This window comes from Anser brachyrhynchus (genome assembly GCF_964034855.1).
Source record: "Anser brachyrhynchus genome assembly, chromosome: Z".
In the NCBI taxonomy this organism is placed as follows: Eukaryota; Metazoa; Chordata; class Aves; order Anseriformes; family Anatidae; genus Anser; species Anser brachyrhynchus.
The window spans coordinates 42,519,478-42,536,629 of NC_137697.1; positions in this window are offsets into that span (position 1 = coordinate 42,519,478).

Below are 17,152 nucleotides of genomic sequence, written 5' to 3' on the forward strand. Positions count from 1 at the left end.
TTTTCCTGTCTCTAGGTCTGAAACCTTGCATCAGCTAAGCTGGAGACAGGATTTCAGAGCAAAAGTGTGCTTGCAGAGCTTGATACTTTTCAGTAGCTAAATCCTGTGAACTCAGAGAAAAGAATTAAAACTTTTGCTTTAAAGGAAAGAGCAGTGGGTTTGAAGTTATATTAAAGATGGGCTTGATTCAATATTCCATGTTAATATAACTTCTCCATGCTCTGTATTCTGACATGTTGAGGTATGTGAGATCTTAAGGTTACAAATTAGCTTTGGAAATATAAAGCTGTTGTGTATAGGTAAAGATTTTTTTTTTTAATATTCTTTTATTATGGGTTCACCTCAGAAAGAAAGTCAAATTTAGATTCAGAACACCTGTCCCTTACACTGCAGGTCTATAGTATGTATAATACTTTAATATTTCACAGTAAGAATAAAAGGAAATCATGAGGGCACAGCTAAAGAGAAAATAATTCCTAAAAAATGAAAGAGAATGAAACAAACTGTGCAGCACTGGAGGAAATCAGCCAACAACAACAACAACAACAAACCACAAAAAACAGAAACCAGTTCTGCTCTTGGGATGTTCTGCCTGGAAGGGAAGGAGTGGTTGAGCAGTTAATTTACATTTTACTAGGAAGAATATTTTAAGGAAGATTTTAATTCTTTGTGTAGAAAAAAATTTCAGAGAATATGAAATCAATTCATAAAACTGAAAACAAATATTTTCTAGGAAATGTTTACTAGTAAAAAATGTATAAATAATAAAACCACTAACAATGAAAGATAAAAACTCTGTGAACTTGCCAGAATTAGGTCTAAAAATGTTCACTGGGGGCAAAAACCACCAACACCAGTCTAGGAAAAGCCTCTATAAAGTATTTCTTGTCAGTGATAAAAGTAACTGTAGTATGCAAAAATTCTTCACTTCGAACTTCAAACATTTTGGGGCAGGCCCACAGTTCCCACACACTGCAGGGACATGAGAAGCCAACAGGACAAGTGCAGCTGATCCAGCCTGGTCCCAGTCCTCGCAGCTTGGACAGGGGGGTGGCACCCTCATTGCACCAAATGTGGAGGAGTGGTCTTAACGTGGGAGGGCAGTGCTGCCTCTCAGGGTCTCAGCAGGCACCCTAGCAGAAATCAGAGTGAAATCTCCCATTCGGGGTGAAATGACCCCAAGCAGCTGTAGGGGCTGGAGGCTGCCTGCCTGCAGGTGCAGCTCTGCAGGGAAGGTGGTGAGGGTCCTGGTGGACTCGCTTTTTCCCTGGAGGGTGGTCAAACACCAGGGAAGGTCGGGTGCTGCCATGCCTGGAGGGACTCAAAACCTGGCAGGACACGGTCCTGGTCTAGCTGTGGTGTGTGTCAGCCTTATTTCAAGGAGGAGGGTGGGCTGGGTGGTTTCTCACCATCTTTTCCAGCTTAAATTGCTCTGCGATTCCTATCTGTCCTATGGGTACTCTCAGACTGTGTTTATTGCTAGGCCTTGATCTTCAAGGGAGACTAAGCTTCTTGATGGCCACTTACAATGGACAGATGAGACAACAGTCGTATGTCCCTTCCTCCTGTCCCCATCTCCTGGGACTGCCAGGAGTTAATCCATCCTTTCACATCTAAGTTTCCAGCTGGCATGTAAGGACAGATTTAAGGCCAGAGACACACAAATCCACCCCCAGTGTCCCTAAGTATGTTAAGGTGAGCCTGGTGACAGAAGTAGCTGGCCAAGCATTTGAAAAATTATGTCAGGCAGACAGAAGGAGAAGATTCTCCTGCCCATTAGGCAACGTATGCCACTCTCATCCACTGCATAATTGGATAGTGTTTTTGGTGATCACTCTGCAATGCCCCCTCTGCAGAGACCCCCCATACCTGCTTCTGTCTGCTGCCAGGCGGTGGGGATCCATGTGTGTAAAAGCCACTAGAAACATCTGGAAAGCTAAAACTGTTTGTGCCCTGAGCATTCCTGCCTGATTAAGGACATCTTGGCCTCACATGAAATCCATATTCACTCAAAATGGTTTTGTTGAGAGTTTTCTACTCCCTGCCTCGCCATTGTTCCCTGATGCTGGCTCCTGCCAACACTTGTCCTGCTCCAGGACCCATTTCACTTGGCAGAGCTCCTGAAAAGGCAGACACAGAGATTTGGCAGCTCCCTGACTCCACCTTTCTTTCTCTTTCCACTCTTGCACAAAGCAGAAAGGCATGCTTTACTTCTAAATGCTTATTACTTTTCACTGATGCTATCAGTTCTACACAGAACAGTGCTGCACAAGGTCTTAGACAGACAGGGTTTTCCTGACATGAGCTCAAGAATCTGCTCTGTATATTGCCTTTTATGGGAAAACATCTTCATTCTTGATGGAAAATTGTCTTGAACCATGGTGGTCTCTTGCAGCAGTCTTTCTTTCATTTATTCCCTTGGCTAATGGTAACCCTAAGGCTCAAGTGTAGTGGTCTGCATTAATCTATAGGTGCTTGCTGATAAATGAGCTCAAACCATTTACTCTTTCAGCAGCAAGACACAACCAGCTGTGTCAGAGCTGGCCAAATCAGAAGATTTGTAAGTATTTCTTTTTTTGTGGATAAAGTCACAAAATATGCGTGAGTGTGTTTTGATACATTTAACCAAAATATCTGCAGTTCTCAGACATTATTCTGACTGACATGTGACATGCAGTGCTCACCGTGAGGATGTGATTCCTTAGTCAGGTGTTGTGCTATTTTCTGTGTTACTCCTTAAAAATTAGTGATCATGAACTGCAGAACAAAGAAACCAGTGCATCTGAGGCAACTATTTACTACAATGGATAGTTAATGTAAACAGTCTGTGAACCAACCAAAGGCTAATGCCTGGTCACATGAACACTTCACCAAATGCTTCTGAATTATTAAGATGTTGCAAGAAGATAAGTCCAATTGGTGAATGGGGTAAAGAGCTAAACTTGCAACACCTATTACTGTAAGATACAGTCTGCCCAGCTCTGTGAAGAACAGATCTACAGGGCAGAACAAAAACTGAGCAAAATCACTGATTCTGTTTTTCCTCTGTGGCAGGTTACTGCATTTTGGTCACTGCTGCTGTGTGCCTATGGATTTATCTGCTGCTTGGTTTAGAATACTCTATAGGAGTTCAAGCTGTTTCCTTGCACATACCCTCACTTCCTTATTTCCAAACATACCCTCAATTTACTTATTATCAAAAAGTCTTTCAGGTTTCTAGCGCACTATGTCATGCTGGAAACTCTGGAGGTTTTCTTCCACTCCTCCAGCACTGTTGGGTAACTTTTCTCTATCCCTGCTCATACACCTGGGAGAGAGAATGGTATATGCAGAAATACAAGGTGGTGGTGCTTGCGTGCTGGTGGGGATGCCAGCAGACAAATCTGTGTGCAGCTCTGGCCTGTGTTCTCCAGGCCCTCCTTTATACAGCCCGAGCCTGTGCAGCAGCACGAGGAGTTTTGTGATGCTGAGGCTACGAGGCTTACCAGAAAGCAACGAACCGTGCATTAGAGAGAGATTTACCTTTTTCAGATGATTTTTCAGATGATTCAGAGGTATATCTTTTCCAGCACTCCTGCTGCAGTGTGGGACTGGCTCTCCCACCCCGCTGCCCTGCCAGTGCGGGCCTGTCTTTGGGCCAGAGGTGAAGAAGTGCGGGATGTGGAAAGCGATACCGAGGGGGCGGCTGGCTCCCCTTCCTGCTTCCTGCCGGCACTGTCTGTGGGACAGGCAGCAGCACGCTTCCTCCTGCCCCAGCACGTGGGGCAACGGGGACAGGTCCAGGCGGCCGCACACACGGGGCACCGTGCAGGCAAGAGCCATGGTTATCTAGCTGATCCCCATCCCCAGAGCAGGGAGCAAAGCTGGACGGGCAGCTCGGGTATTTTTCCCGTCCCTCTGCCAGGGGTCTGGTGTCGGCTCCGCTCGGAGCACGTGTCCCCAGCGCTCCCCATGCCGTTGGGCTGGCTGCCGGCAGTGAGCTGCAAGCCGCAGCAAGCCTTGTGGACAGCAGCCAGTTTCTCCTCCTTGCTGTTGTTATTTCAGCCATGGCTGCTCCTACGAAGAAACTTGCCCCTCAGATGGGTGCCTGGGATGTGATGGACGAACGCTGCAGTGGTAAAGCACATATACAGGCTTGCACTCACTACTACCTATAGCACTTTTGAGCCAGAGACACATAGTAAATGTTTTCCAACCATTTTCAGCTTATATTAGAAGTGTCACGATGCAGACTTCTCTCCTTATCAAAACTGCTATCGTGAATGTTACTATATCTCCTATCAGACTTGCTTTGTGTTTCATCTTGCTTTGTGATTTCCTTGGCCTGGATTGTAAACAATACCTCCCAGAGCTTGTGTTTCAAAAACATTATGAAAAACATTCACCAGAGCCCAGAGTGTAATCTGATATTTCCAAGAGAGATACATTTGGTGCCTAGATTTCACGGAGATCATCTTACTTTGCAAACAGAAAGCAAAGGGGTCTTTTTTTTTTTCTTTAAATTTAATTTTGTTTGTTTGGTTTTGATTTTGCACTTCTTAAAAACAAACAAAAACAAACAAACAAAACACACACACACACACACAAAACAAACAACCCACAACTTTGAAATGTAACCAGGTGTGGGCTGCAGCCAGACTCATGGCTGTGAAATGTTTCTCCGTACCACACCGCTGTGAGCAGCTTTTGTGCAGAGCCTGCAGCTGGTCCACGTGCTTGCTAGCCCCGAGGCTGTGGCAGCGTGCGGCCGGTGTCAGCCCCATTGGGAGGGCAGGGTGCCCCATGCCACCGACACACCAGTGCCTGCCCAGGTACCAGCCACCCTGCAAGCCCTAGCCTCCCTGGGATGGAAAGCTTGCAGAGCTCCAGGTCTTCTCATTTCTAATAATAACCCTACAGGAGGTTTTGGAAGGTAGTTGCAGAGGGCTTGTGTCAAGTGAGGACACAAACCAGGACAAACAAGACAGGAATAGAGCCCTGTTTGCAGAAGGTCCTGGTGCCCTGTACAGCTGGAGCAGCCCCACGTGCCCCGGCACTGTGCCCCTTTCCCTTGTCCATGCTGGTTAGGACACCTCGGTTAGCCTGCACATGGGCTCTGGGCAGTCACTGGGGCTCAGCTTCAGAGAAAAGCCTGCCTTTCTCCATCCCGCCTTCAGCCCCCCATGTTGTCTTGGTTCTTCTGGTGACTTGGAAATATATACTCTGGGCATACTGTGTTAATGCTCAGTACCGTCCTTCCCAGCACAGGTAAGGGCAGGGCTTCTGTTTTGTGAAAGGGTTGGCATGGTGCCACTGAAGTAGCTCAGGTACGAGGACAACTGGATGTTCAGCAATAGACACCCTTATTCAGTCTCTTTAGAGCCTGTCTGTAATTGCAGTAGCTCTACTTGCTCAAGTAAGTCCTTATTTAAGTCCTTATTAATAAAATAAAACTATTAAGAGAGTGTCTAAAGGAGAGCAACAAAGATTGTGAAATGTCTAGAGCGGTATGAGGAGCAGCCGAGGTCCCTTGGTTTGCTCAGCCCAGAGCAGAGCGGGCTGAGGGGAGGCCTCATGGCGGCCTGCAGCTCCCTCACGAGGGGAGCGGAGGGGCAGGCGCTGAGCTCTGCTCTCTGGGGACAGCGACAGGACCCGAGGGAACGGCATGGGGCTGGGACAGGGGAGGGTCAGGCTGGGGGTTAGGGAAAGGTTCTGCACCCAGAGGGGGGTCGGGCACTGGGACAGGCTCCCCAGGGCAGTGGTCACAGCACCAAGCCGCTGGAGTTCAGGAAGTGATTGGACACCATACTCAGACATATGGTCTGATTTTTGGGTGGTCCTGTGTGGAGCCAGGAGTGGGACTCGATGGTTGTGGTGGGTCCTTTCCATCACATGATGTTCTGTGCTGCTATGACTCCGTGACTCTACTGCAATTGAGCCTTCTGCTAAATTCAGATCTTATGCATAGCTCAAGCATTTATTAGCACCTTCACCTGTAACTCACAGAGCATGACATATCTGACCTCTTTACAGCTCTATCACCCCCATGAAGAGGCTGGGACATGCTCTGGAGGAGGGGTGAGGACTGTCCCCTTCCCCCGCTGGCCCACCTGCTGCATGCATGCATGAGGGGCTGTGGAGCAGCTGCTTTGCAGCTGGAGGGTGCTGGCATCCCTGTGCTGCTGGCACAGCCCTGGGTGTTGGTAAAAGAGATGAAAGCCCCTAGAAAGACCTTTGCCTTGAGGAGGTCTGGCAGGTGGTGTGTGCTCACTGCCTGGGGGTTACTCCTGGGCATCTACAGAAACTTGCCTGCCAGCTGGTGCTGGAGCCTGCGCACCCTCCCAGCTTCACTTGCGGTGTCTTACTGGGGATTCACCACCCGGGCAAGTGCCGTCAGGCACAATCCCCATCGCACTCGACTTGGAGACGTGCCCAGTGACTCCAGGAGGCTCTGAGTCATGCCCGCAGTCACCTCCTCTTTCAAGTCACGCACCTGTGCTGCACGGGTGAGGGGTCCTGCCCGTGCCCAAAGCCTGCCCGAGGGAATACAGACCAGGAGCCTTCAGCGTCCATTTCAGAGGCCTACAAAAACACTGGGACAGGAACCTGGCCTGCCACCAGAGTCCGGGCTGGGGTGGGGGTGTCAATTTCCTAGGCTGCCTCTCTGGCATTTTGAATTTAGCAGGGTGTAAAAGCAACTCTAGCAGTGTGCCTACCAGTCCCTATGTCAGGATCTGCAACTGGACCCTATGCTAAAGGCCAGGTATGCCCACAGGAGATGAAGATCATCTTTAAGTCAGGCTTAGATAAAAGCAGTCAGCAAAGTGGCCCTGTGGTAGTAGGATGAGGGAGACAATGGATTTTTTTTTTTCATTGTAGTATAAATAATGAGCACAATGAGTTAAGTGGGATGCTTCATAAGTCACTATGGTGCATACATGGCTGCTCAACCTTTTGTTTTGCAGAAGCTTAACTGTTCAGTCCCTGGACCTGAGACTTTGTGCTGGTGGAAACAGTGGGCATCCCAGCTCCATGTATTCCGTGGGAATATAAAGAAGAAACGAACCACATACTTCAAGGGAACATAATGGCAGCTCAATAGATACTTAGTAAGCTTTATTAAATATGTTATTTTAACACTTATTTTTTATTGGAGAGTCTATTGGAGACTGACAGATTTCAGGTGCATCTGAATACCTGATTTTTTGGTTTAACCATCAAACTGCCATGGAAATACAGCACTAGCCTAAAGTGAAATGACACTTTACTTTCTCACAAACAAACAAACAAACAAACAACTTGGAAAATGTCTCTTCTAGATCAAAAAAAAAATAAATAAATCTGACCCTAAAGAAATGTATCATGCTTAGTTGGGAAATTTCTAATGAGAGCACATAAAGACAAAAATCAGGCATCATTCACAAAATCAACATGGACTGAAAGATCCCATGTTCCTTGTGAATACCGTTTTTATTATGGTGTGCTCTCCAGGCGACTGCCCCTGCTTCTCCTGTTGAACCTGCATTTCTTCTGCATACAATTCCTACAGGCAAGCTCTGTTTGCCACACAGGACCTTAGTTACTAAGGTATCCAGTGTTTCAGGATCACAACACAGTGCTGGTTACAGATCAAGCCTCCCCAGTTTGTGTACTTTTGGTTACCACCAGCTTGATCCAGCAATTACTAGAAGAATTTAGGAAAATACTGCATTGAAAGACTGACATTATTACAACTAATTGCTGGCAGAAAATGCAGATCAACGGGTCAGTCTACGAAGCTGAGGAAAGTGTTGAGTGAAGATTGATTAAAAGTCTCATTAAATGAGTTCAGTCAGAACAGCAGACTGTCCATCAGCAGCTACATGCGGTGAACCCACAGAGCACCTTACCCCAGGCTGGTCTGCAGCAAGATGTATTTACTGCTAGGCTTTGCTGCTGTTCAGCTCTGACTGCATGACGAATGTCATCGGTTTCATCGCGTCTTCACGCACAGGGAAGTATTTGCAGGATTAGGACTTTAAACCCCAATCTCAGTACAGTACATGCCTACATCCGGCAGGCTCACAGCCCCGGAGACTCCCATTGCTCCAAGGGAGAGAAGCTAAATGTGTGCTTACTTATATGGGAGGTCAAAGCCTTTCTTCACCCACTGCTTGAGGTAGGGTGCGTGTCCTATTCTATATTTCATAAGGAGAGCTGGACTCTTTCGGGGTATAAAGCAATGCATTTTGGTTTTGACTGGGATAACTTTACTACTATTTTCTGTCATGAGAGCTGTCACAGTTTATAATATGGTCTCTGCTGCAAATCTCTGTAAGCTCTGAATGAATGCTTGGCTAATATGCTCCTCAAACAACTTAAATTCATCAGTTCTGCAAATGCCCCCTCCAGCCAAGCAGCCCACTGGTGTGGCCCCAGGAGGCAACGGATGTTCTCCCTTGCTCAGTGAGCAGTGTGGGCCTCACTGGGAGCCGTTCCCCACACTCTGACACAGCTGGTGTTATCAGCTTCACTTTTCTGATATCAGCAACCCCATTCGGGTTTTCCTGTCTCCCTGATACTGCCGCACGGGGTGGGCCGTGGAGTGTTTCCACTTAGAGACAGATGAATGGGTGTCCTCTGAATGGGGCTCAAATGGTCTGTCACTACGTTTTAACAATTGACTAAGATATTCTTTTTTTTATTATTATTATTATTATTATTCTTTGCTTTAACTATCTCTGTGTGAAACACTTTTTTTTTTTTCTCTGTAAGCCAGCCAGATAATACAAGGCAACTTTCATTCATTTCCTCATCTCTAGCTTTTGTCTAAACTAGCAGGTCCTTCTTTCCTCTTGCATATCAATTACCAGAATCAGCCAATGCCTTCTATTAGTAGACAGTCATTATCTAACATGTATGGAAATTAGGCTGACTCAAACTAAGATACAGAACAGAGCGCACCCCATTTGATAAAGCTCACTATTATAAAAGGGGATTTCCCCAAATTTCTTTTATTGAGAATGAAATCCAAATGCACTGGCTCCCTGCTATCAGCACACTTCTGTGAACCAGCTTAAATATAGCCTAGCAATAACTGTAATTTTGTTCTGCAGTGACCACACTTGTACAAGTCTGAAGTGAAGAGGTTTCAGCTGCACATATCTGACAGTCATTCAGATAAGGTACATTTATTAGCTGTGTTTACGTTCCTTCCTCTTGACACTAAACTATTTCTTGTTTTCATGATTTTATCTTATAAAGTGGAAGGCAGTAAAAGCCAGATAACAAACTTGCTCAACTGTGGGGAAAAAAAGTGCTGTGTATATTTTGTATGAAAATAATGCATCACATCTTCCCAATTTTTCTATTTTAATATCTAGTTTCTCCTGAGATTCATTAGTTACAAAAAATTTATCTGTCAATTATTTAACACCCCCAAGTTGTCTGGAACCAAGTTATGACCGTTTATGTGAATAAGCAGTGTTTACAAGTGTAGCTGGGTTACACGTATCACATGTTTTACAAGCGCTATGTAATATATTTATTAAACAACAACAACAACAACAGTAACAGACAAAACCTATATGAACTAGCAGTTTTTCTCCTATGAAGAAAGGCTGAGAGAGCTGGGGCTGTTCAGCCTGAAGAAGAGAAGGCTCCAGGGAGACCTCATTGGAGCCTTTCAATACTTAAAAGGGGTTTTATAAAAAAGGTGGCGAGCAACTTTTTGCTTGGGTAGACAATGACAGGACAAGGGGAAATGGTTTTAAACTAAAAGAAGGGAGATTTAGATTACAGGTTAGGAGGAAATTCTTCATTCAGAGGGTGGTGAGGCACTGGCACAGGCTGCCCAGAGAGGCTGTGGATGCCCCATCCCTGGAGGTGTTCAAGGCCAGGTTAGATGAGGCCCTGAGCCACCTGATCTAGTGGGTGGTGTCTTTACCTATGGCAGGGGGTTGGAACTGGACCTTTAAGGTCCCTTTCAACCCAAGCCATTCTGATTCTATGACATATCACATTTTTGTCTTGAGCAATATCTGTACTGGTCTTCTTTCCCTACCCACAATTTTTACTTTGTGGAGCCTGCAGCTACCATACCTTTGTTGTCTGCATAGGGACTATCCTTTTGTGGGTGGCGTGTAGTTTTCACATCAGAAGTAGATCTCAGTGTTCTTCATCTCTGTTGTTTTACTATACATTATTTATTTATTTATTTATTTTGGTGATTTTTCTACTCAACAGAAGCTAATACATAAGTATGCATGGAGAGAGCAGTCTGTATGGCACGGGGAACATGAACTCTACTTCTATGAGAGTCTGTCAGCCCTGAAGAGGCCATGGCACTGAAAGGACCATGTTGTCCTTAAATTTGGTTTTGGGCAACTGCTCAGGCTCCCTAGAAATTATGGCAAACCAGAATCCTGGTAGAAGGATTGTCTTTTTCCAAAGCTGAAAATTTTCTTTATGTTTTTGAGGGAAGCAATGTTATTTCTGGAAACAATGCCTACTTGATGAATTTCTTCTTTAATATTTCTAGTTATGTTACATAGCATTGCAGGAGGAATGTGAATTCCTTTGATCTGACGCTTTTACTGAATTGAACCTGGCAGTATCACAGAATTACAGAATGACTGGGGCTGGAAGGGACCTCCAGAGGTCACCTTGCCCAAGCCCCCTTCTCAAGCAGAGACATCTAGAGCAGGTGGCCCAGGACCACGTCTAGTTGGCTTCTGATGATCTTCAAGAGGAGAGACTCCACACAATCTCTCTGTGTAATCTACACCAGTGATCTGTCATCCACATAGTAAAGAAGTGCTTCAGGATGTTTAGATGTAAACTCCTGTGTTCCCAACTGCAACCATTTCCTCTTGTCATGTTACTGGGCATCCCTGAGAAGTGCCTGCCTCTGTCCTCGTTGCTCCCCCACTTCAGGTATTTATAGACAGTAATGAGATCCCCCCCGAGCCTCCTCTTATCCAGCCTGAACAGTCCCAAACCTCTCAGCTTCTCCTCACAGGAGAGGTGCTCCCAGGCCCTTCATCACCTTAGCAGCTCAGCACTGGACCCTCTCCAGCAGCTCCATGTCCCTCTTGTTCTGGGGAGCCCAGAAGCAGACACAGCAATCCACGCGTGGCCTCACCAGGGCTGAGCAGAGGGACAGGATCACTTCTCTTGACCTGCAGGAAATAAGTTACCTAATCCATCCAGGAACACCATTAACCTTCTTTGCAGCAAGGGCACATTGCTAACTCATGTTCAGCTTGATGCCCACCTGGATCCCCTGGTTCTCTTCCGTGGAGCAGCTTTCCAGCTGGGTGACCCCCAGCACATACTGGTGCCTGGGGTTGTTCTTCTGCAGGTACAGGACTCCACACTTCTCCTTGTTGAACCTCACGAGTCTCATGTCAGGCCTGCCTCTCCAGCCTGTCAAAGTCCTTCTGCATGGCTGAGCAGCCCTCTAGTGAGTCAGCCTCTTCCCCCAGTTTCATGTCGCCCATGAACTTATTGAGGGTGCTCTCTACCCCATCATCCAGGTTGTTAATGAAGGTGTTAAACAAGACTGGACACAAGCCTCTTGAAATCTTCAAGCAATGTGAAAGCATGTAAAAACATTTGGAGGAAAAATAAAAAGGCCTTTGAAAAGGGTTCCCCACTGCTGCAGTGACTTTCCTGCAATGCAATTTCTGCACAGGAACTCACAAACCTTGATGGCACAGAAAATGTCAAGGCACTGGAGCCTGGTGCATCTTTCCTTGGTGTCGACTCCAAGTGACAATACTCACAGGGTAACAGGACATGCTGCTGGCTAAGGTGGGTGCATTTACATTTTCCCCCACCTCATATGCAGATGTTGGTAGGTGCAGTTCTTCCTCTAATCTGTACTTGTAAGACCATTAATTAGACTAATGGCAAAACATGCCCTTTTATTCCCCAGCACACATCGTGTCACCTTCTCACATTTTCGATCTCTGACCAAGGATATCAGCCTTTCCATGGGGCCTGACGCAGACTGCTGGTGGCTTTGCTGTGCATTGAAGCTGCATGTTATCTGTGAGATGGAAAAAGCATGCTGTGTGAGTCAGGTCGTGAGTCTGACGGAGCCTGGGATGTGGTGGAAGCCACCAGCAGCTAATGCTCTCCAGGGGGAACACTGGCCCTAGTGAGACACTGCCCTCTCATGTCTCCTTCCCCTTGTCTGCCTTCCTCGTATCAGGCTTACCTGACTTGGAAAACACCCCTCTCCTCCACACATAAATGCTGTGGCTGTGTGTGAAGGAACATTACCAAGCTCTGCTCTGCAGGCCTTGGGACAAAGGCTGCTTTTTCCCTCATGTAACCATTCCTGTGGTCTCCACAGCTGTTACCTGACTATTTTTGGAGGCAGTCTAGCATTTGTTATATGTACAACTTATCCTTTGATAAGTCTGGTAAAGAGCAATGTGCCCGCTTTGGCTGGGAGGAGTTTTCTCTTAGGGCATTTTTGGTTGTGGCTGTTGCTGAGGAGCAGACCACTGCTGTAACTGACATGTTGTACACTCCAGGGATGTTTTCAGGTGACAGGAAAGCAAACCAGTTCACCTGTCCTCTGCGCAAGGAAAGCCTCAGCATGCTCACCTGGAGAACTATAAGAACATTTTCCACTTAAGCATGTGCCTTCTTACAGGTCATGGAAACCCTGTTGGTTAGCAAAATTAGATTGATCTAATAATCAATTAGATTGATTAGATCTCCTCCTCCCAACAGATGAGAACGAGCACTGTGGCACTTCCACTGCCACACTCTCACAGACTGTCTGTACCTTGCTGCCACCCCTGGGTGCTGGGCTTCTCTCAGCCTGTACCATCACATACAGGGGGCAAACCTGACACTGTGTCAGGAGCTGAGAGTCTCCTTGATGCCTGATTCACTTTGAACAAGACTCAGTGGCAGCCCATGGACTGTGGCGATGGAGCACCTGGCTGCCACAAGGAAACATGCCGTTCTCGCGTGTCCTGGTCACCATGGCAAGTGCTCTACTCACAACCACCCTGTGAGCAACAGAGCTAGCAATGGCACAGGCATGTTTACAGGGGTTATCTGCAAGTGAGGAGAGGTACGCACCAGCCTTGCAGTGCAGCAGTGAAATATGAATGCCATTGCTAACAGGACACAAAGGGAGAGCTGCCATGGGTGCTTTGAGGTGGGGGAGGCAGCTGGATGCGACAGGAGCAGATGCCTTAGGAAACACAAGTTCTCTGACCAAAGAAGGCCAGAGAAGAAAGAAGAAAAGGAAGAGGAATGTCCTATATTAGTTCATTATGTGGCATTATCCTCTTCCCATGTAGGAATGGAGAAGGAGAAAATAACAAGCAGACCATGGAATAATGGCCCTCAAAATGTTTTTTAAACACCTCTGTGCTAGTTTACAGTGTAAGCAGCCAGCACAAAAAGTGGATGTGGTTTCTGCGAGCAGAGCTAATCCAAGCAAGAAAAGATTGGTGTTTACCCAGAAGCAGCGAGCGCAGGACTATGCAGGCTCACAGGACGCGTTTCCCAACGTCTCTGGAGCGGAGCGGAGCTGGGGAACAGCCCGACACTGAGGCGTGGCCCCGGGGGACAGCATTTCCTCCCGCTGCAGCCTAACAAACGGCCAGTTCCCAGCTCGGGCACGGCGCTGCTGGCCCACGGGGAAGTGAGAAAGGCAATGCTGGCACCTCTCCTCCACCAGATCCCCCTGTGCCCCATGGGGCTGGCCGGGGTGGCTTCTGCTGGGGGGAGAAGCACTGAGAAGCGCTCAGCACACCTGCAGCACAGCGGTGCTGCTCCTCACCTCCCCACCCTCCTTTCCCTACAGCCCCATGGCCTTCCCCAAACCATGTAGAAAAGTTTTGGCTTGTCCTTGACCCCCGGGTGCAGGGGCACAAGCCAGCAGGTCACTCAAGAGCAATTGCTTAAAGATAGAAGAACCCAGGCTCAGCACTGACTGGTCCTGCTGGTTTCCACTCTCACTTTTACTGGCATAAAGCAGAAACAACCTTATGAGGGGAAGAGTGTTACACCATCTAGGAAACCAGTGCCTGCTCACATCATCTTCCAGCTTCCTTATTTTGTCCAACAGGTTTTTATTATAGGTGGGAGGGAGGGGAAGAGACTGAGGGAAGGGAAGGGATTATGATACCATATTTACTTGGAAGGATTAGTAAGGAAGAGAGGAAGAATCAGTGCCCATTTTGCTGAGGGGCTTTCTCCTGTACAGTGCCTGAGAAAGACAGCTCTGGTGCTTTCTCTTCTTGCTTTTCTGCCTTGTGCATGGCCCAGCCCTTCATACTGACCCCGGAGTCAGCCCTTTGTGAAAGGTTATGCTCTTTATTTATTTTTCCCTATCAGCAAAGCGTAAAGGACAAGGCTTGCATTTTTTTTTTTCTTTCCCACTAGCTTCCTGCTCTCCCAGCATTGCATTCTGCACTGCTTCTGGCAGAACATTGTGTTACTGCTACAGCAGATCGAATGCAAACTCCCTGACATTGTTGATTATCGCTTAACCCGAGTGCTTTCAGCATTCACGCAGGACCCTGAGAAATCATATTTACACTTACGGGAGGTTTTGACTGATTTGGAAAAGGCTTGGAGCTGAATTTACGCATTAGCTTATAGAGAGTTGCACCATTCCCTTCTGCTCCTGTGAAGTCCTAAAAGGGCTCCTACTGTCTCCGTGCCAAAAAACCCTCCAGGCAAAAAGCTGTGGCCAGGGGAGGAGGGTGGTGGTGTGCTGAGGGGGAGGCAGGAGGCGGGGAGGGGGGCGAAGCTAAGTTAGGACGGTATCCTGACAGCCAAAGCTTTCCGAGAGCAGCCCCTGATTCTGCGGTACAAAGTGCTTATAAATAAACTCCCAAGAGCAACAGCGCTTGCAGAGGGAAAACAGCTTCCCACCTCCCACACTAATTGATGACTGGGACGGCATCTAGTTATGAAATTCAGCTGGGCTTTTGCTCCTCTAATGCTGTGCTGCCCTGTTTATGTACAAACTGTCCTGTGCTGTTGCTTTCTCTCTAGTGCAAAAGGGGTTTCGGGCAGCTGAGGGGAACAGCAGCAGGAGTACTGTGAAAATTGCACAATTTGCACCATGTTTTGTCCCTTTACTCGAGATCCTAGTGAAAACAGTGTCTGCTGATGATCATGAGAGGAAGAAAATAAATCTTGGTTTCTCTTTCTGCAGGCACCCAAGGAAGCTGGAGTTTGTTTTGTAACGTGGTATCTGCAAAACAACCCTCTGCAACTGCAGCAGGGACTGGCCACAGAAGCTCTGCAGCTCAGGGTGCTGTGGTAATGGGGCCATTATTATTCACTTTCCAATAATTGTTTCCAGTGCTGACTTATCAGGCTCAAAATGCATTGCAAAAGCCAAAATTCAGCATACAAAGGACTGTCTCTGAGTATTTGTTTTCTGCTTTAAATCCTTCTCAGTTTAGCACCCTGGCATTGTGCAGTAGGCGCTGAATCCACTGCCTAAGTTATGTGACCAGCATGTGCTGGGGAGCTGGGGAGGTAATCCCTCCACAGCTACCACAACACTCTGCTGCAGTTTCGCACTGTTAACTATAAATCTGCCACTTTGCCCACGGTGAAGGTCCAGTCATTTCCATGTTACACTGCCTCTGTTTGCTTGTGGTCCTTGCGCCCATCCTAGGCTTAATAAACCACGTTGAACCTTCCCCTTCCCTCTGGCTCTTCCCTCCCTGGTGGAAACAGAGACAGGGAGGGAAGCAGAACCAGTTTCAAGGAGCTCTGTGCAAGTAAAGATTGTTTATTGTTGAGTACGCTTACACAGCCCTTGTATTTACTGACTATAATAATAATAATAATAAAATACAAATAGTAATCTGACACTCAGTTTATCCAGATCTCAAATAAATATGGACAGGTGGTCAATTAACTTCCCAGAGCCCTACTGTCATGAATCTTTCTTTTGCACAAAATGTGTTTTGTAAAGGATCCTCAGTAGTTGCACTGCGATGTTCGGTGGCGTGCAGGTGCACATGTTGATTGTATGGCTGCATGCATACGCATGTTTAAGGTCGTAGGATTATCTAAAGATTGCCTGCAGATACTTGCTCGTGTTGCAAAAGTGTGCGTGCAGCTACCCTTTCCTAATGCACATGCAGGAACATTTCTGAAAACGTACAGATTTTGAAATCGTACAAATGTACATCTGCTATGTACAAATTGCAGAAGGATTATGGGCAGACTCTGTTCACAATTAAGGAGGAGTAAACACATGGCACTTCCTTGATCCACAGGTTGAAATTCACGGATGGTCCCACAGTACATACAATTCAGAAAATGTTTTGATTCCTAGAAACCGTCTCAATTTATATAAACTTCTTATTTTTTATTTTTTTACTTTTATTTTTTCTTGCAAATGGGTGGGTTATTCATCCTGGAAAAGGGGAGAGGGTACACGTGAGCTTTGCTCCAAGAAGATAAGAGTACTGTGTACCATAGGGTAGGAATATATCCTTTCCTTTTATCTCACTTAAGGGGCTGCAAAATAAGAACATGTCAACAACTATCTGAGATGACATTTTGCATAGTAAGGTTATATGTCAATTGTCAATTGAGTGTCAATTATTTTATGTTCTAATTACTACAGGCAGGAATGAAAGAGACTTCATTTTCCCTGTAAAGAACCTCATGAAAAAGTACTTACAGGAGTGATGCTCATGTCTATCCCGCTGCCCTATTAGTGACCACAGTGGGTCAAGGCAACCTTTTTAACAAAACACATTTTAAAGCCATGTGCCGTGGCTGATCTCCTTCAGTGCAGTGACCTAGGACTGCATTTTCAAAAGTGAACACTAAGTCCCATAAACAAGAGCACATGTGAAAGGTATGCCTTCATTTGGAGCCAGTTTTCCCGGAGTGAGAACTCCAAAGCATTTATACTGACAATAATTAAGGCTGCAAACAGGCATTTGTCTGCAGAAACACTTAATTTACACAGAGGGTCATGGCTACTTTTGCAGATGGGTCTCTATACAGCTTAATTTCCAAGTGTCAAACTGATAAATCTTGACAGCAACTTTTCAGGGTGTGAGTACAGAGTGACCTCAAACGCTTCTGAGGCTCTGTGTGAGGTGTATTGTGGGTGTCTGTGCACAAACACATGTGCATGTGGTCCTTGACCTCATCTGAGGTTTTCAGAGGAGCTGCA